A 21244-nucleotide genomic window follows, 5' to 3' on the forward strand; every position below is an offset into this window, starting at 1 on the left:
CCCTCCACTGATACTGACCAAAAAGGGACACCTTCTTCCAGATGATGGTGAAACTCTAGTCGCACCACATTATTTCTGCCTCATGCACAAATTCATGTTGTTACACCTATGAACAGAGAAAGTGAAATATTCCTCAATATAAATAAAGACCCACGCCACTAATAACAACGCAAGCCTATCAATACACTTTCCTACTCATTCATTACTGCTGCACTGCATGTTGTAGCGCTGAGTGGAAATAGGAAGAACACACATTTTATGGCTTATAAAAGTGTTGAATACAAAGTGTTGACAGAGCTGAGAAATAACTTAAACATGAACTCAGTCATAAAAACAGCAGCTCTTTGCTGTATTCGTTGACAGTCTTTAGTCATAGCTTTAAGGGTTTTGAAATATCAGTATCAATTTTGTCATGGATTTATTTTATGTCTGCTGCGTTACTGCAGACTCAGTCCTCTGAGCATTCTGATTGGCCAGCGGAAGCATATTGCACATGATTTCCTCTTGATTTCCTCTTCCGCTACCTCTCGGTCCTGAGCTACCCCTTGGTCATGAGCAACCCCTCAGTCATGAGCTACCCCTCAGTCCTGAGCTACCCCTCAGTCCTGAGCTACCCCTCGGTCCTGAGCTACCCATCAGTTCAGAGCTACCCCTCAGTCCTGAGCTACCCCTCAGTCCTGAGCTACCCCTCAGTCCTAAGCTACCCCTCAGTCCTAAGCTACCCCTCGGTCATGAGCAACCCCTTGGTCATGAGCAACCCCTCGGTCATGAGCTATCCCTCGGTCCTGAGCTACCCCTCGGTCCTGAGCTACCCCTCGGTCCTGAGCTACCCCTCGGTCCTGAGCTACCCCTCAGTCCTGAGCTACCCCTCAGTTCTGAGCTACCCCTCAGTCCTGAGCTACCCCTCAGTCCTAAGCTACCCCTCAGTCCTAAGCTACCTCTCAGTCATGAGCTTCCTCAGTCATGAGGCACCCCTCAGTCCAGAGGCGCTCCTCAGTCCAGTGGGGCCCTTTGTTAGGGTTCCTAGGCCAAGGTCAGCGGCGAGGGTCGCCACGCAAAGGACACTAAGGAGGTGGACAAAGACAATGGTGGAGTGGGGTCCATGCCCAGCGCCAGAGCCGCCACAGCGGACAGATGCCCACCCAGACCCTCCCCTATAGGTTTAGGTTGTGCGGTCGGAGTCCGCACCTTGGGGGGGTGGGGGGAGGGGGGGTGGTAAGCCGATTCTAGATACATTTTTGGATGGAAGGAGAGTTTACAGTCTAACCAGACACCTAGGTATTTGTAGTTGTCCACATATTCTAAATCAGAACCGTCCAGATTTCTGCTGGACGGGCGGAGAGGTGCGGGCAGTGAACAGTTGAAGAGCATGCATTTAGTTTTACTTGTATTTAAGAGCAGTTGGAGGCCACGGAAGGAGAGTTGTATGGCATTGAAGTTCATCTGGAGGTTAGTTAACACAGTGTCAAAAGAAGGGCCAGAGGTATACAGAATGGTGTCGTCTGCGTCGAGGTAGATTAGAGAATCACCAGCAACGAGAGCGACATCGTTGATGTATACAGAGAAGAGAGTCGGCCCGAGAATTGAACCCTGTGGCACCCCCATAGAAATTTCCAGAGGTCCGGAAAACAGGCCCTCCGATTTGACACACTGAACTCTATCGGAGAAGTAGTTGGTGAACCAAGCGAGGCAATAATTTGCGAAACCATGGCTGTTGAGTCTGCCAATAAGAATGTTGTGTCACGAATCCCGTTTCCTGAGTCTGTTTTTTGCCTATGTTCTGTCCTGGAGAGTTTTTCCGGCGTCCTGGAACGCACCCTGTCTGGTTGCCGGGCAATGTAGCCAGTTGGGGTTTCTGATTACCCGCACCTGTATCCCATCAGCTATCTGCACACCTGGTCCTGATCATCATCATCTCTCCTCTTCATAAGCCCGGACCTGACATCCATTCCCTGCCGGATCGTTAGCCATGAACAGTATGTTGTGCCAGAGTATCAGCCTCAAGTTGGATAGAAGTTGTTTTGTTGTTTGTTACGTATTGCCTTGAACTTACCTCTGTTTGTTCTGTCTTCAGTTACTCACCCGGATCATTTACCCCATTCCCGCCTGGTCGTCAGAAGATTCCGCTTCCCCATTGGATCCACCTATTTACTCCCATCAACTCATCACCGCTACCCGCTACACCACCTGGATATATCTACCCATTCACTTGTAAATAAATACTCACCTTTTTCCTACTCTCCTTGTCCTGGTCTGCTTCTGGGTTCGACTTTGAAGAATCGTGACATGTTGTGATTGACAGAGTCGAAAGCCTTAGCCAGGTCGATGAATACGGCTGCAGGGTAATGCCTCTATCGATGGCGGTTATGATATCGTTTAGGACCTTGAGTGTAGCTGAGGTGCACCCATGACCATATTGCTAGAATCCACACATTACTTGTCTTCACATTACCAGAGTCTCTACGCATTACTAGAGTCTCCACATTGCTAGAGTCCGCACATTACTAGTCTTCACATCACAATGTCTCTAGACATTACTAGAGTCTACACATTATTAGAGTCTCTACACATTACTAGAGTCTATGCAGTACTGGAGTCTCTACACATTACATATCTACACACTACAAGAGTTCTGACACATTACTAAAGTCAACACAGTACTAGAATCTCTACACGCTACTAGTCTCTACACATTACTAAAGTCTACACAGTACTTGAGTCTCTACGCATTACTAGTCTCTACACATTATTAGTCTCTACACATTACTATAGTCTACGCAGAACTAGAGTCTCTCGCATTATTAGTCTCTACACATTACATACGGTATCTACCCAATACTAGAGTTTCCACATACTAAAGTCTACATATTAGTCTCTACACATTACTAATCAACACATTACTAGTCTCTACATATTACCAGTCTCCCTGCACATTACTGGATTCTCTACACATTACTGGAGTCTACACATTACTCGAGTCTCTACACATTATCAGAGACTACACATTACTATAGTTTCTACACATTACTAGTCTCTACATAGGTAGCCTACTGGTTACGAGTGTTGGGTAAATAACCAAAAGGTCACCGGTGTGAATCCTGAAACTTCTAGGTGAAACATCTGTCGATGTGACCTTAAGCGAGGTACTTAACCCTATGTTGCTCTGGATAAATCTACACATTACTTGAGTTTCCACACATTACTAGAGTCTCTACACATTGCTAGTCTTTACACATGACTGGAGCCTCTGCCTGTGTTGATTCAGGTTTTCGCCCTTAGCTAAGATTGACTTGAATCGAGCTATCCTGGATTCCAATGGCCAGCTAGTCTGGGTTCTGGAATGAATGTGCAGTTCTGTTCAGCAACAAATTGGTGGTTCTTAGAGTAATGCTCAGAGGGAAATCCAGAAGTGCTAACGCTTATAAAAACAATAGCCTGGCAGCATTAAAGGAGCTGAGAGCAGAGGCACTCGACAGGGCTCTCCTCTATCTCCGTAAGCTCTTAAGACTGTCAGCCTCTGTGTCTCTCCCTCTCTGTCACGCCTTTAGCAGCAATCTGGAAGAGCATCTGTGGAGAGCCTAGCTTAGTGTGATGTGCTACCCTGTCAACCAGCTGTTCTCTCTCAGGGGTTAAGCAAAGGGCCTACTACCTGTGACTGAGCCTGCTATATAGTGTAGTATAGATGACAACCATGGTTCTTACTGCACCTGTATGCGTAGGTTCTGCATCTCCTCAGTGAGATGAAGTTCCTGCATCAACGGCGTCTGTCTGGCAAGCAGCTCCGCAAACTTCTGGGCACCGAACTGACTGTGCTGGTCCAACTGCTGGGCACTGGACTGACTGTGCTGGTCCAACTGCTGCAGTCTACAGGCTACACACACACACAGATACGCACACACGCACAGTAAACTTACATTTACACACAGTGAACACACACATTTACACACACACAGTGAACACACAGACCACAAAACTCAATGCATCGTATTATAAAATATGATTGACCGACTAGATTGATTACATCATAGAGTTGTGAACTATTAGTGTTACAATCTACAGCACATGTGAAATGCATTCCACTGAGGGCCGAGTGTCTGCGCGTTTTCGCACCTACCTTGTTCTTGATTGATGAATTAAGATCACTGGTTAGTAAGAAACTCCCCTCACCTGGTTGTCTATGGCTTAGTAAGGAACTCCCCTCACCTGGTTGTCTAGGGCTTAGTAAGAAACTCCCCTCACCTGGTTGTCTAGGGCTTAGTAAGGAACTCCCTCACCTGGTTGTCTAAGGCTTATTTGAATGAGAAACCAAAATACCAGCAGACATTAGGCCCTCCATGGAATGAGTTTGACACTTCTGGTCTACAATGTATGAGCAACATATGCCATTGTAGGAAGAATCTCTTAAAATATCCTGGAAAATTTAGTATTCATATTAGTTTCTATTGTCACCCACAAAAAGGATTGCAAATATATTTGATGATATTCATCATCATCAGGTTTCTGGTTAATCATAAATCTATGCCAATTACTCCTCACCAACTCAGGGCCTCCCTCTTCCCAGTGTGTCCCAATACACATATTTAATTCAGCTGAGGCGGCCCTCAAAGTCTAACACTCATTTTATTTATTTAACTAGGCAAGTCAGTTAAGAACAAATTCTTATTTACAATGACGGCCTACCAGGGAACAGTGGGTTAACTGCTTTGTTCAGGGGCAGAACGACAGATTTTTACCTTGTCAGCTCTGGGATTTGAGCCAGGCAGCAGTAACCATTCTGTTACTGGCCCAATGCTCTAACCACTAGGCCACCTGCGTCCCATCAGATCATCAGATCAGGCCAACTAAACACAGCCCCATAACTCAGAGCTTACTCACATGTGAGGAATGACTTAAATTAGCACACTGCTATACACAGTACAGGCAATCTGTACAGCAGTGGGAATGGAATGTATATAGCTTATTCTTTGACTGTCCATGGGGCTATAGCTATTAGTAATGGGCTTTAGTCATCCATCCTGGGTCCTTGAATCAGATGACATCCAGGCCAGGTCCCAGTGTCCTAGCTCCCACAGGAGGGCACGTCGCCAGGGCCAATGATGGAAATGAGGAGGGGCCTAGGAGCCCAGGGAGGGGATGTACACTTTGAGCACAGTAGGCGCCATGTGAGGGGAGGCCTCTAGCTGTTGCTGAAGGGGGAGACAGATACCCATCTCATGCTGGCTGGGGCAGTGGAAATGAAGGCAGAGCAGGTGCCCCCGCTTCCTCCCCGTGAGAGCTGGAGCATACCAACCCTCCCCTGTCCCCGGCTGCATTGGCCAGTTTGTCCCGGGCTCGAGCCCTGCTGCACTGGAGACTGGAACTGCTGCCTCCCACTCACCTGGCCTGCATCAGCCAGACCCCGCCCCCACACGGACACACAGCAGGGAGGACACCACTATGTTAGAGACCCAGCTCCGGAGCTCCGTAGAGCCAGGATGAAAACACTCCACATGACCAACACGGGGGAGAAGTCTGAGTTTCAAAGATTCCTAGATACCCTTCCAGACTCCCTCCATTTAACCTAGAAAGTCAGAGTACAACAATCGGTTAACCACCTAACAGAGGAACTTCATTTATGTAACGGCTGTTTGAAGACGAGGACCAAGGTTGCAGCGTGGTATGTGTTCATGATTTTTAATAAAACTGAACACTAGAACAAAAAATAACAAAGCTGCACAAACAAAACAGTTCTGTCTGGTGCAGACACAAAACAGAAAATAGAAAACATAGAACACAAAACATAGAATGCCCACCCCAACTCACACCCTGACCAAACCAAAATAGAGACATAAAAAGGATCTCTAAGGTCAGGGTGTGACAATTTAACCTTGCGTAATACCCTAGATGCAGTAGCACTCCTAAAAACAAAAAACATTTGTCATAAGAAACTAGCTCCCTGGTATACAGAAAATATCAGAGCCCTGAAGCAAGCTTCCAGAAAATTGGGACGGAAATGACGCTACGCCAAACTGGAAATCTTCAGATTAGCTTGGAAATTCAGTACTGTGCAGTATCGAAGAGTCCTCACTGCTGCTCGATCATTCTATTTTTCCAACTTCATTAAGGAGAATAAGAACAATCCAAAATGTATTTTTGATACTGTCGCAAAACTAACTAAAAAGTAGCATTCCCCAAGAGAGGATGACTTTCACTTCAGCAGTGATAAATTCATGAACTTCTTTGATGAAAATATCATGATCTTTAGAAAGAAAATTACAGACTCCTCTTTAAATCTGCGTATTTCTCCAAAGCTCAGTTGACCTGAGTCTGCACAACACTTCCAGGACCTAGGATCAAGGGAGACACTCAAGTTGTTTAATACTAAATCTCTTGACACCTTGATGAAAATAGTCATGGCCTCTAAAACTTCAAGCTGCATACTGGACCCTATTCCAACTAAACTACTGAAAGAGCTGCTTCCTGTGCTTGGCCCTCCTATGTTGAACATAATAAATGTCTTCCTATCCACCGCATGTGTACCAAACTCACTAAAAGTAGCAGTAATAAAGCTTCTCTTGAAAAAGCCAAACCTTGACCCAGAATATATAAAAAAATATCAGCCTACATCAAATCTCCCATTCCTCACAAACATTTTTGAAAAAGCTGTTGCGCAGCAACTCACTGCCTTCCTGAAGACTAACAATGTATACGAAACGCTTCAGTCTGATTTTAGACCCCACCATAGCACTGAGACTGCTCTCGTGAAGGTGGCAAATTACCTTTTAATGACGTCAGACCGAGGCTCTGCATCTATCCTCGTGCTCCTAGACCTTATCAATCAATCAAATGTATTTATAGAGCCCTTCTTACATCAGCTGATGTCAAAAATTACTGTACAGAAACCCAGCCTAAACCCCAAAAAGCAAGCAATGCAGAAGCCTTAGTGCTGCTTTTGATACCATCGATCACCACATTCTTTTGGAGAGATTGGAAACCCAAATTGGTCTACATGGACAAGTTCTGGCCTGGTTTAGATTTTATCTGTCGTTAAGATATCAGTTTGTCTCTGTGGAAGGTTTGGCCTCTGACAAATGAACTGTACATTTCGGTGTTCCTCAAGGTTCCGTTTTAGGACCTCTATTGTTTTCACTATATATTTTAACTCTTGGTGATGTCATTCAGAAACATAATGTTAACTTTCACTGCTATGCGGACGATAGACAGCTGTACATTTCGATGAGACATGGTGAAGCCACAAAATTGCCCTCCCTGGAAACCTGTGTTTTAGACATAAGAAAGTGGATGGTGGCAAATGTTTAACTTTTAAACTCGGACAAAACAGAGATGCTAGTTCTAGGTCCCAAAAAACAAAGAGATCTTCCATTGGATCTGACAATTAATGTTAATGGTTGCACAGTCATCTCAAATAAAACTGTAAAGGACCTTGGCTTTACTCTGGACCCTGATTTCTCTTTTTTTCCATCTACGGAACATTGGAAAAATCAGAAACTTTCTGTCCAAAAATTATGAAGAAAAATGTATCCATTCTTCTGTCACTAGAATAGACAACCGTAGTGAAGCGCTAAATAATCTTTGGTTAGTGCTAAACATCCTGCTAGAATCTTGACTAGAACCCAAATATTTGATAATATTAATCCAGTGCTAGCTTCTCTACACTGGCTTTCTGTTAACTATTACAGGGGCTGAGTCCCTGGCTTATTGGTGCTCTTCCATGCTATCCCTAGAAGGGGTGCATCACTTGAGGGGGTTGAGTCTCTGACATGATCTTCCTGTCCGGGTTGGCGCCCCCCTCGGGTTCGTGCCATGGGTAATAAGGGTAATAAGTTGGTGGTTGAATATATCCCTCTACTGGTGTGGAGGCTGTGCTTTGGCAAAGTGGGTGGGGTTATATCCTGCTGGGTTGGCCCTGTCCGGGGGTATAGTCAGACGGGGCCACAGTGTCTCCCGACCCCTCTTGTTTCAGCCTCCAGTAATTATAATACAATAGTTTATGTGTTGGGGGGCTAGGGTAAGTCTGTTATGTCTGGAGTATTTCTCCTGTCTTATCCGGTGTTCTGTGTGAATTTAAGCATGTTCCCTCTAATTCTCTCTCTTTTTCTTTCTCTTCTCTCGGAGGACCTGAGCCCTGCGACCATGCCTCAGGACTTCCTGGCCTGATGACTCCTAGATACCTATACATACCTACTTCTAACACTCCAGTATCCCTGTCACCTTAACTCTATACATATCTACCTATTTCACACCAGTATCCCTGCACATTGTAATTATTGTACTGGAACTTGTACTGGAATTGAAATTGATTACCGCATTGTTGGGTTTAGAACTTGCAAGAAAGGCATTTCACTGTACTTGTGCACGTGACATTAAAACTTCAAACTAAACCCTAACCCATCCGCCTCAACCCCAATCCCAGCCGCCTCAACACCAGCACAGCAGTCTCAACCCCAGCGCTGCCACCTCAACCCCAAACCCAGCCAAATCCACCCCATCCCAGCTCGCACAACCCCACCCAACCCATCAGCCTAAACCCCAGCCCCGCCGCCTCAACCGCAAACCCAGCAGTCAAATCAAATCAAACTTTGTCACGTGCCAAATACAACCTTTAATTTTGTATTTTTTTAACCCTCCAACACCCCCCTCTTCGGAGGACAAATATCTTGTGGTAGTGCTGCAATCAGTTGGTTGTAAATTTGGATTGAGCAGATATTCCCAGATATTTTCGATAATTGCATGTGACATAACTTCTTTTCTATTCATAATATCATTCATAAATATAATATCATTTTTAAACATTTTTTTTCCATAAAGAACGTTTTTTTATTCATCAATGTATTTGAGTTTAACCATAACATTTGTTGTAATATTTCTTGTAATTTTGTTGTAATACAAAATGTCATTTTCAATTAGTCGGAAATAAGAAGTTGTAATCGGTATGAAGGCAAAAGGCTATTTTTGAACAAAGGATGAGCTTTTCTTAATAATCTACTGGAGAACCAGTTTGGGTTTAAGTATGATTTATGTATGAGTGAAGCTTTTAGTGAGAGGTTTAAAGCTTTAATATTTAATAATTTTAGCCCCCAAAACTCATATTCATTATATAAATAGGCGCGTTTAATTTTGTCTGAATTAGCATTCCAAATTAAATGAACTATTTTTTTCTATGTCATTTTAAAAATGAATCATCTGGAGTAGGCAATGCCATTAGTAAATAAGTAAACTGTGATAGGACCAAAGAGTTAATCAACTTAATTTTTTCCATAAATAGACAAGTATTTACCTCTCCATGATTGCAAACTCTTACCTATTTTTGCTAACTTTCCATTGAAATTAAGTTAATTTATATTTATATTCATTTATATTTTTGGAGATGTGAATACCAAGTATGTCTACTTCACCATCTGCCCATTTTATTGGTAGTTTAAACACTGCATTTTCTTATGATCCAATACGTACTATGGTACACTTGTCATAATTATGTTTTAACCTCTCTAGGGTAAGGGGCAGCATTTGGAATTTTGTATGAAAAGCCTGCCCAAATTAAACAGCCTGCTACTCGGGCCCAGAAGATATGATATGCATATAACCGGATAGAAAACACTCTAAAGTTTCCAAAACTGTTAAAATAGTGTTTGTGAGTATAACAGAACTGATTTGGCAGGTGAAAACCTGAGAAAAATCCATTCAGGAAGTTTTTGTTTGTTTGTTGGTTTTGTAGTTTTCTATTCAATGCCATTACAGTATCCATTGACTTAGGAATCAATTTGCAGTTCCTGTGCATTCCACTGGATGTCAACAGTCTTTAGAAATTGTTTCAGGCTTATATTCATATACATGAGGGAGTAAGACCAGTCTGAATGAGTGGACCCTACAGTGTCGCAGAGCTTTTTCATGTGCAATCCCGAGAGAGTCCATTTCTTGTTTACCTTTTATATTGACGACGTTATTGTCCGGTTGAAATATTATAGATAATTTAGGCTAAAAACAACCTGAGGATTTGAATATAAACATCGTTTGACATGTTTCTATGAACTTTACGGATACAATTTGGACTTTATGTCTGCCTGTTTTGACTGCGTTTGAGCCTGTGGATTACTGAAGAAAACGCACAAACAAAACGGAGGTTTTTTAGATATAAAGAGACTTTATCGAACAAAATGAACATTTATTGAGTAAATTAATGTCTTCTGAGTGACACCATATGAAGATCATCAAAGGTAAGGGATTCATTTTATCTCTATTTCTGAGTTTTGTAACGCTTCTGCTTGGTTGGTTACTGTTTGTAATAATTTGTTAACTGGGCTATGTTCTGGGCTAGGTATGTTCTGGGCTAGGTATGCTTTCGCCGAAAAGCATTTTATAAATCTGACACTGTGGTTGGATTAACAAGAAGTTAATCTTTAATCTATGTAAAATATGTTTTGTTTTCTGAATTTTTATAATGAGCATTTCTGTATTTAAATTTCACTGGATGTTGGCCAGATGGGACGCTATTGTCCCCACATACCCTAGAGAGGTTAATCCAGAGAGGCTAGAAAAGTGATCAAGATCTTCAATGAGACTGTGCAGGGATCCAGATTGCGGATTTAAGAGAATACTAGAGTCAACAGCATACATTGACACTTTTTTTTATCCCATGGATTTCTAACCCCTTGATGTTCTTGTCTAATTTTAATAGAAATGGCCATAATAAATAGATATGGAGACAACAGACAGCCTTGTTTTACTCCTCTTAAAAGCTATATACTTTCTGAGAAGTAATCATTGTTTACTCTGTTACATCTGGGATTGCTGTACACAACTTTAACCCATCATATAAGAGATTCACCAAAATTAAGGTAATCCAGGCATTTATATATACATTCTAAACGTACTTTGTCAAACACCTTTTCAAAATCTGCTATGAAGACCAGAACTGGTATCTTCAAGGTTTCACAATGTTCAATTGTTTCAAGTAATTGTCGTACATTATCTCCAATATATTGTCCATGTAAAGAACCTGTCTGATCAGAATGAACAATATCTGGTGTAACCTCTTTTATTCTATGTGCTATGCATTTCGCTAGGATTTTCACATCACAATATTGAAGTGATAGAGGCTCCATTTTTTTAAATGGACTGCATATTTATACTTACCACCTGGGTCCTGTTTTAGTAGTAATGAAATCAGACCTTCTTGTTGAGTACCTGAACGTCTACCATTTGTATAAGAATAATTAAAACATAATAATTGATCTTTGAGAAAAAAAAGGTCTGATATGCCTCTACTGGTATACCGTCAAGCCCTGGTGTTTTTCCAGAATGAAAAAAGTGTATTGCCTCAAAAAGTTCCTCTTCTGTAAGTTGGCCTCCACACCGGTCTTTCTGTAAATTTGTCAATTTTACATTATTATTATTGGGAAAGAAATCCGTACAGTTAACATCATTCAGTGGAAATGGAGGAGACTGAAAAGACAACATATGCTTCAAATATTTTGCTTCCTCTTTCAAAATATAATTTGTTGAATCATGGATAACTCAATCATTTGTAACGAGTTTCTGTAAATCATTTTTGGAATTTGTCCAATTTTCCATCCAATTCACTTTATTTTTGTAACACATTACACTTGATTGTTCATAAATAAGTACCTCCATTTCTTTTAGTTTTTCCCCTTAACTATTTTGCAGCTCTATAGTACAGTGTCCATTACCATCTACCTGCGCTGTTACTTACTCTATTTCTGTAAGGTGCCGCACTAGGACGAGGTATGTGCAAGAGTCAGGAGCAGGAGAGCACTGAGGTCCGAATAGTATAATATTTATTTGGAAGTCCAAAACACAACAAAACTGGTCAGGAAACAAACCCAACGAAGGCACCCAACAAAACAGAAATTCGAAGTGACACCAGGAGGAAAAAAAACAATCCACTCCTAAATAAATCACAACGGCTTAAACGACCGTGAGAATCGCACACGCACCAAACAAACGCAGAAATAATCCCGCACAAAATAACAGCAGGCAACGAGGTTAATAAACCCACAGAAATGAACTCAATAGAACACAGGTGTAGGAAACAGACACAAACGAAAAATAAAAATGGATCGGTGGAGGCTAGTAGGCCGGCGACGACCGCCGAGCACCTCCCGAACACGGAGAGGAGCCACCTTCGGTAGAAGTCATGACAATTTCCTTTATTAGTCTAATCTCTTTTGACATAATCTGCTTTTGTTTTAATGGTGTGTATTGTATTGAATGGCCTCTAAAAGTACATTTGAAAGTGTCCCATACAATAAGGGATCTGCTGTACCTATGTTGTACAAATAAAGTCAATTATTAATTATTTTGTCTTAGTTAAAACAAATTGTCATTGAATAGGCTTTGATTAAATTTCCAATATCCCCGTTCATATGGAAATTCTGAAAGCGTTACATGGAGGCCAACATGGAGGCCGTTACATGGTGGTCTGATCACATTCGTTCTCCTATTAATGCTTGTTTTACTTTTGATGCCAGCAAGAACAAGACTCGGAAGTAATGAAGACAGCTAGCTTGACTAAGCCTCCTCCATGTATATCTCACTAGGTTAGGGTTTTTCAACCTCCATATATCCACTAGTTATTTCCTTCACTATCCATTGAGGCACTTAAAACCGTATTATAATCTTCCACCATAATAATAGATTCTTGCGTTGCTTGTGAGCTCAATAGAATATTATATATATTTCCGAAAAAGTGTGGATCATAATTATTTGGCCCATATAGATTAATTAGCCAGATCTGTTTTTGGTCTAATAGCATATTTAAATAATATATTTTCCTTGCAGATCTGTTTGCAGTTTGCACAATCGGATCAAAATTTGTATTAATTAGTATAATGACCACTTCTGAGTTTATTTGACCATGACAAAAATATATTTCTCCCTCCCAGTCCTTTTCCCACCCAACCTCATCTATATTTGTGGAATGTATAGACCTAACCCTGAAATGCTTACTTACAAGCCCTTAACCAACAGTTAACTCTTATTGAACTGCACTAAAGGTAAAAAAAAAGTAAGGTAAAAAAATGATAAAAACTAACACAATAACATAACAATAACGAGGCTATATACAGGGGGTACCGGTACAGAGTCAGTGTGCGAGGGTACAGGTTAGAGATCATTTGTACATGTCGGTAGGGGTGAAGTGACTATGCATGGATAATAAACAGCGAGTAGCAGCAGTGTACAAAACAAATAGGGGAGGGGTCAATGTAATAGACCGGTGGCCATTTGACTAATTGTTCAGCAGTCGTATGGCTTGGGGGTAGAAGCTGTTAATGAGCCTTTTGGTCCAAGACTTGGCGCCCCGGTACTGCTTGCCGTGCAGTAGCAGAGAAAACAGTCTATAACTTGGGTGACTGGAGTCTCTGGCAATTTTATGTGCTTTCCTCTGACACCAACTGGATTGCAGGAAACTTGGCCCCAGTGATGTACTGGGCCGTACGCACAACCGTCTGAAGCACCTTACAGTCAGATGCCGAGCAGTTGCTCGGCAGTGCTCTCGATGGTGCAGCTGTAGAACTTTATGAGGATCTGGGGACCCATGCCAAATCTTTTCAGTCTCGTGAAGGGGAAAAGGTTTTGTCGTGCCCTCTTCACAACTGTCTTGGTGTGTTTGGTCTCAACCCCAACACAGCTGACTCAACCCAAGCCCAGACGTCTCAACCCCAGCCCAGATGCTTCAAAAAGAGCCCAGACGCCTCAACCCCAGCCCAGATGCTTCAACCCCAACGCCTCAATCCTAGCCCACATATTTCAAACCCAGCAGTCTCAACCCCAAACACAGCTGCCTCAAGCCCAAACCCAACTGCCTCAACCCAAGCCCAGATGCCTCAACCCCAGCCCAGATCCTTCAAAAATACCCCAGACACCTCAAACCCAACCAAGCTGTCTCAACCCGAGCCCAGATGCTTCAACCCCAACGTCTCAACCCCAGCCCAGATGCTTCAAATTCAACCCCAACCCCAGCCCAGATGCTTCAAACATAGCAGTCTCAACCCGAAACACAGCTGCCTCAACCCCAAACCCAGCTGCCTCAACCCCAAACCCAGCTGCCTCAACCCCAAACCCAGCTGCCTCAACCCCAAACCCAGCTGCCTCAACCCCAACCCAGCTGCCTCAACCCCAACCCAGCTGCCTCAACCCCAGCCCAGATGCTTCAACCCCAGCCCAGATGCTTCAACCCCAGCCCAGATGCTTCAACCCCAGCCCAGATGCTTCAACCCCAGCTCAGGGCACTAAGGAGGAGTGAGGACATAAGGTGAAAAAGGGAGGGCGAACTCCTCTGAAGAAGCAATCACAATGGGGTTCTGATTAAATTAGGGGCCTGTCCAGCAGATAAAGCAGCAAATCCAAAAACTGTCCTACATTTACTGGCACACAACTTAATTAAGTTTTTAATACAGCTTAGCGCTGGGCTCTCCCCCTGCCCAAGCTGGTTGGCTGGATGACTGGCCGGCCAGTGCATACTGCTGTCTTTGCTCTGCCCGCTGCTGGGTGGGTGTACGGGAGGTAGATAGATGGCAGAGATGGCCGAACTCAGGCCTCCCCGCTGACCTGGTGAAAGGACACCATCTGCTGGCTCCCAGACTAACTGAAGACAGGACGGATTCACTGAGACAATGAGACACACACTGAGGCACACCCACACTAAGAAACAAACACTTATACACACACACACACTGAGAAACAAACACTGATACACACACACTGAGACACACACACTGAGACACACACACAGAGAGACACACAGAGAGACACACAGAGAGAAACACTGAGAGAGACACACACACACACACACACACACGAGACAGACCCACACTGAGATAGACACACTGAGACAGACACACACACACTGAGAAAGACACACAAAACTCCAGTGTTTAATTGGTATATTGTAATTACTTTGCCAGTATGCCCTATTTAATGCCTTACCTCCTTTATCTTACCTCATTTAAACACACTATATATATACTTTTTCTACTGTATTATTGACTGTATGTTTGTTAATTCTACGTGTAACTCTTTGTTGTTGTATGTGTAGAACTGCATTGTAAATGAGAACTTGTTCTCAACTAGCCTACCTGGTTAAATAAAGGTGAAATAAATATATTAAATAAAACACTGACACACACACACACACACACACACACACACACACACACACACACACACACACACACACACACACACACACACACACACACACACACACTGAGACAGACACTCTCACACACACACACACACACACACACACACACACACACTGAGACAGACACACACACTGAGACAGACACACACACTGAGACAGACACACACACAAACTGAGACAGACACACACACACACACTGAGACAGAAACACACACACACACACACACACACTGAGACAGACACACACACACACACTGAGAGAGACACACACACACACACTGAGACAGACACACACACACACACACACACTGAGACAGACACACACACACACACACACACACACTGAGACAGACACACACACTGAGACAGACACACACACTGAGACAGACACACACACACACACACACACACACACTGAGACAGACACACACACACACACACACACACTGAGACACACACACACACACAGACACTGAGACAGACACAGAAACTGAGACAGACACACACACTGAGACAGACACACACACTGACACAGACACACACACTGACACCGACACACACACTGACACCGACACACAGACTGACACCAACACACACACTGAGTGGAACTTAGAAACAGGTTTAATACAAAATCTGACACCGACACACACACTGAGACATAGACCCACTGAGACATAGACCCACTGAGACAGACACTGAGACAGACACAGACACTGAGACAGACACAGACACTGAGACAGACAAAGACACGGAGACAGACAAAGACAGTGAGACAGACAAAGACACAGATGTTTTATGTTTCCTTATGAAAACAAACTTTTAGAAAATAATTCAAAGTTATTTAGGTATTCCAAATGAGACTTGATTCACAAGCACTTTCAAACATTTACACTTCCAGCCAGGATGGAGGAAGTAGGTTGGAGGCTAGCAGTGTGACAGGGAAGGCTTCTCCAGGTTTGTAGGTTGGAGGCTAGCAGTGTGACAGGGAAGCTTCTCCAGGTTTGTAGGTTGGAGGCTAGCAGTGTGACAGGGAAGGCTTCTCCAGGTATGTAGGATGGGGGCTAGCAGTGTGACAGGGAAGCTTCTCCAGGTTTGTAGAATGGAGGCTAGCAGTGTGACAGGGAAGGCTTCTCCAGGTTTGTAGGTTGGAGGCTACCAGTGTGACAGGGAAGCTTCTCCAGGTTTGTAGGTTGGAGGCTAGCAGTGTGACAGGGAAGGCTTCTCCAGGTTTGTAGGATGGAGGCTAGCAGTGTGACAGGGAAGGCTTCTCCAGGTTTGTAGAATGGAGGCTACCAGTGTGACAGGGAAGGCTTCTCCAGGTTTGTAGGTTGGAGGCTAGCAGTGTGACAGGGAAGCTTCTCCAGGTTTGTAGAATGGAGGCTACCAGTGTGACAGGGAAGCTTCTCCAGGTATGTAGGATGGAGGCTAGCAGTGTGACAGGGAAGCTTTTCCAGGTTTGTAGGATGGAGGCTAGCAGTGTGACAGGGAAGCTTCTCCAGGTTTGTAGGATGGAGGCTACCAGTGTGACAGGGAAGGCTTCTCCAGGTTTGTAGGTTGGAGGCTACCAGTGTGACAGGGAAGGCTTCTCCAGGTATGTAGGATGGAGGCTAGCAGTGTGACAGGGAAGCTTTTCCAGGTTTGTAGGATGGAGGCTAGCAGTGTGACAGGGAAGCTTCTCCAGGTTTGTAGGATGGAGGCTACCAGTGGGACAGGGGAGCATCTCCAGGTTTGTATAGGAAAGTGTGGAGCAGCACTGCTGTGTGTGGCCTAAAGCAATGTTTCAGGGGGAGACCCAGTGTCTGTGTCTCTGTTTGTATTGGGGAACCTGCTGACGGCACACAGGCCCAGCCCGGGGAGCATATGGTAAGCCCGGTCTCCCAGGCCGCGCCTGGCCCTGCTGTGGGCTGGGGATGTGTGGCTGGCTCTAGTTACACTGGGAGCTTCTAGTCTTCCTCCTGCTTGGCACAACCCAATGTCACCTGAGAAGGATGTGTTTTCAGCTGTGTGTTGGCTTGGCTTGTCCAACAGTTTGGAAAGCACAAATAGGTTCAGGAATTTAGAAACAGGTTTAATATAAAGTAAAAAAGCGAGGGATTTGAATAAGGCCTGTTTGGACAGTCTTAATAAGATCATCACTCTTTTCCATATGAGAAGAGTATCCTGGAAATAAATGATATCCTGGAAACCTCTTTGGAACTGAATGCTAGTACAGGAGCTGCATACTACAGTATAACATTAGGACACTCCGACCAACTCAATTTAATCCAATAGATTAGAATAGTAAAGAACTTCGCGAGGAGGGAAATCTGAATTTGGCATCACCTTGCAGTAACATAAGGGTCATTATACTGTCACAGGAAAAAACATATCCCATATTCAATCTGACATGATGCAATATTCATCCGAATGGAAGTAGATGAGCCACCACTAACAACTCAGCCCAGACTGGGGACCATGGGGGCTGGAGGGCAGAGGAGAGGGAGTGAAGAATGCAGGCAGACTGCCCTGGCTTGCCTCGTTAAAAACATACTGCCAGGGGCAGCACGGCTACAGCTGCTCAGCACCCCACCACACCCTCTTTAAATATAAAAGGACCCACCCTAGCTCAGCTCAGCCCGACCCACCCTGCCTAGGCCTAAACCTGGCATGGTATGTCATGCCTGGAGGCCATGATGGATTGCTTAACCCCAACCTGTTAGGAATAGACTGGCCTGTTATTAGTTACATTTCTTTAATCCATGTAATTATAATCATGATTCATAGTTTCCGGAGGCAAAAGAAACAAAGGTGGACCCAGAAAAATGTATTTGCTAAAACAGTCCTGTTCTCCAAGTGTTTCCCTATATTCATTAAGCAAGCGGTGGCCCATTACCACTACTAAAAAAATATATTCAAATATATTGTCTTCTGCCGAGACATGCTTTTAATGGATAGTGCATGGATACCATTTTTATGTCTTTGCATGCAGTTTGCAGGAAGTTTCTAACTAGTGTCAGCTCAGTGATAAGAAGTCTATGGGAACTGCTACCTTTGCAACTACTACTGAAAAGAATCCTAGGGGAAACACTGTCTCCAATATAACGTTTTCAGATACTCCCAATCAAAACATACTGTGTCTGCTGGTAAAAATGAACCCAATTTACCACAAGAATGTAATAACAAACTTTGTTACTCAAAACAAACTCAACCTATGAAAAACAAACTAAACCTATGAATGTCATAGCTCTGAAATCTGTGGAAAAAGTCGAATTGAAAAATATCTAATGTTGCCGTTTAGTGGACGGTGTGATGCTGTGAGGTCTGTTGATGTAATGCTCTGGTTAGTAACACAACACTCCAGCTTGCATGCCTCTGGGAAGTGACCCGGCGTGCATCATCGGAGCTGTAAAGCCAACATTTGACAATGCTCTTCAGCCGGCTGCCCAGCCTCAGCCCCCAGCAACGCAGGCCAGCTGTGTGAGACAGAGGCAGAGCGAGGGATGGAAGATAATTACAAAAAAACGTTATTTCACCTTTATTTAACCAGGTAGGCTAGTTGAGAACAAGTTCTCATTTACAACTGCGACCTGGCCAAGATAAAGCAAAGCAGCGCGATTGTCATGCCCTCACATTAGAGATCCTTTTTATTCTCTATGTTTGGTTAGGTCAGGGTGTGACTCGGGTGGGAAAGTCTATGTTTTCTATTTCTTTGTTTTTGGCCATGTGTGTGTGTGTGTGGTTCCCAATCAGAGGCAGCTGTCTGTCTCTGATTGGGGATCACATATTAAAGTTGTCATTTTCCTTTTGGGTTTTGTGGGATCTTGTTTCCTGTTTAGTATTTCTGCCTGACAGAACTGTGCACTTTCGTTTCCATTATTTTGTTTGTGTTTTTGAAATAAAAGAATCATGAACACTTTCCACGCTGCACTTTGGTCCACTCTTCCTTTCGACGAGAGCCGTTACAGCGATAAAAAAACAACAAGACAGAGTAACACGTGGGATAAACAAAAGTACAGTCAATAACACAATAGAAAAATCTATATACAGTGTGTGCAAATGGAGTAAGGAGGTAAGGCAATAAATAGGCCATAGTAGCGAAGTAATTACAGTTCAGCAAATTACGTCACAATGCTGTAGACACCTTGGGGAATACGTAGAAAAAGGAATCTGGTTGATAGCCCATTCACTGCTCAATAGGGACGCATTGGAACGCAGAGCTTTCAAAACATGAGTCACTTCCGGATTGGATTTTTCTCATGCTTTCGCCTGCAATATCAGTTCTGTTATACTCACAGACAATATTTTTTACAATTTTGGAAACTTGTGTTTTCTATCCTAAACTGTAAATTCTATGCATATTCTAGCATCTTGTCCTGACAAAATATCCTGTTTACTTTGGGAACGTTATTTTTCCAAAAATGAAAATACTGCCCCCTAGTGACAACAGGTTTTAACCAAGTATAATAACCATCAAATAGAGGTCAGATTAAGCAAGTATATAACCGCCAAATGGAGGTCAGATTAAGCAGGTATAATAACCACCAAATGGAGGTCAGATTAACCAAGTATAATAACCACCAAATGGAGGTCAGATTAACCAAGTATAATAACAACCAAATGGAGGTCAGATTAACAAAGTATAATAACCACCAAATGGAGTTCAGATTATCCAAGTGTAATAACCAGCAGGTGGATGTTAGATTAATAAAGTATAATAACAACCAAATGGAGGTCAGATTAACAAAGTATAATAACCAGCAGGTGGATGTTAGATTAACCAAGTATAATAACCACCAAATGGAGGTCAGATTAACCAAGTATAATAACCAGCAGGTGGATGTTAGATTAACAAAGTATAATAACCACCAAATGGAGGTCAGATTAACCAAGTATAATAACAACCAAATGGAGGTCAGATTAACCAAGTGTAATAACCAGCAGGTGGATGTTAGATTAACAAAGTATAATAACCACCAAATGGAGGTCAGATTAACCAAGTATAATAACCAGCAGGTGGATGTTAGATTAACAAAGTATAATAACCACCAAATGGAGGTCAGATTAACCAAGTATAATAACAACCAAATGGAGGTCAGATTAACCAAGTGTAATAACCAGCAGGTGGATGTTAGATTAACCAAGTATAATAACCACCAAATGGAGGTCAGATTAACCAAGTATAATAACCAGCAGGTGGATGTTAGATTAACAAAGTATAATAACCACCAAATGGAGGTCAGATTAACCAAGTATAATAACAACCAAATGGAGGTCAGATTAACCAAGTGTAATAACCAGCAGGTGGATGTTAGATTAATAAAGTATAATAACAACCAAATGGAGGTCAGATTAACAAAGTATAATAACCAGCAGGTGGATGTTAGATTAACCAAGTATAATAACCACCAAATGGAGGTCAGATTAACCAAGTGTAATAACCAGCAGGTGGATGTTAGATTAATAAAGTATAATAACAACCAAATGGAGGTCAGATTAACAAAGTATAATAACCAGCAGGTGGATGTTAGATTAACCAAGTATAATAACCACCAAATGGAGGTCAGATTAACCAAGTATAATAACCAGCAGGTGGATGTTAGATTAACAAAGTATAATAACCACCAAATGGAGGTCAGATTAACCAAGTATAATAACAACCAAATGGAGGCCAGATTAACCAAGTATAATAACCACCAAATGGAGGTCAGATTAACCAAGTATAATAACCACCAAATGGAGGTCAGATTAACCAAGTATAATAACAACCAAATGGAGGTCAGATTAACCAAGTATAATAACCACCAAATGGAGGTCAGATTAACCAAGTATAATAACCACCAAATGGAGGTCAGATTAACCAAGTTTAATAAACAGCAAATGGAGGTCAGATTAACCGTTCCGGGCATTATTAAGAGCAGTCCTCCCCTCAGCAGCCTCCTGTGGAGGAGGAGAAGGAAAGGAGGAGGAGTGACAGGGTTGGTGGCAGAGGACCAGATGAAGCAGTCCTCACCGAGGGCCCTCGGTCTCCCCCCCCCCGGCAGCGGAAAGGCTGTTTCATTATCCAATCTCCTGGAGCCTTTTCCCCAACACAGCTCCAACATC

The 21244-nt window shown here is 43.0% G+C and overlaps 1 long non-coding RNA gene across 2 annotated transcripts in view; it reads left to right on the forward strand.

Moving 5' to 3' along the window:
* Window positions 1-1255: 1255 nt before the first annotated feature.
* LOC149972615 (uncharacterized) overlaps window positions 1256-21244 on the forward strand; it is a 36890-nt gene continuing 16901 nt past the window's right edge. The window contains exons 1-2 of one of the 2 annotated variants that reach the window (XR_016491219.1): window positions 1256-1976; window positions 2075-2211. This is a non-coding gene — a long non-coding RNA (uncharacterized LOC149972615). Of the gene's footprint in view, window positions 1977-2074; window positions 2238-21244 lie in introns of those variants that run through there. The other variant, XR_016491218.1, reaches the window with a different exon arrangement.

Source organism: Oncorhynchus mykiss, chromosome 23, assembly GCF_057628025.1.
Source record: "Oncorhynchus mykiss isolate SJ-2025 chromosome 23, ASM5762802v1, whole genome shotgun sequence".
Taxonomy (NCBI): Eukaryota; Metazoa; Chordata; class Actinopteri; order Salmoniformes; family Salmonidae; genus Oncorhynchus; species Oncorhynchus mykiss.